The sequence below is a fragment of the Tinamus guttatus genome, unplaced genomic scaffold (assembly GCF_059628265.1).
Source record: "Tinamus guttatus ecotype Peru unplaced genomic scaffold, ASM5962826v1 Tinamus_guttatus_pri_ptg000423l, whole genome shotgun sequence".
Lineage (NCBI taxonomy): Eukaryota > Metazoa > Chordata > Aves > Tinamiformes > Tinamidae > Tinamus > Tinamus guttatus.
The window spans coordinates 1,029,344-1,030,033 of NW_028288957.1; positions in this window are offsets into that span (position 1 = coordinate 1,029,344).

Genomic DNA, 690 nt, shown 5'->3' on the forward strand with positions numbered 1-690 from the left:
ATAGTAGTTGGAAAGCGACTTGGTCCTGGGAGTACACTGTTTCACTGACCTTTAAGGATCTTCCTCCAGTGTAAATTGTAAATAAGTAGTTTGTTAGGAGGTTGTTTGTTTGTTTGTTTTGTATCAATAAATATTAAGTAATGAAAATTGGTTTTGATTTCTTCACCTAATTCATTTAAGAACAAATTTTCTAGTAGTTGGTGAGATTTTGAGAATGCCTTTAATTGCATGAAAACAAGCAGATTCCTGCCTATAAATATTTATAAATAAGCTGAGGTACTTCTGAGTGTTTTTGAGGATGCAGATGCCCATCTCTTAACTGTTGTATCAGAGTTAATAAAACTCTCAAGGTGAGTTTGAAAGTAGAATAAGCCAGTACTGATTGTTTTTCAAAAACAATGTTCCTAAATGATGAAGAGGCTTTAGCTCCAATTTGTATCCCTGCTAAAAAAAAAAAAAAAAAAAACTTTTATTCCTGCTCACGTGCATACAGGAACCACAGGCTGAAATGAAAGTGTTGAAGAATTCTTATACTTTGAGTAAATGATAAATGGAGCTAACGCTTCTGCTGCAGATTCATGAGCATTCGGTGCTCTTCGAATTCAGGGGTTTGTCTCGCACCCTCCACCTTCTCCCTGGAATTTTCAAGGTGTTTCCCTTTAGCAGGAGGTGGTGCTCCCTGAGGCACCC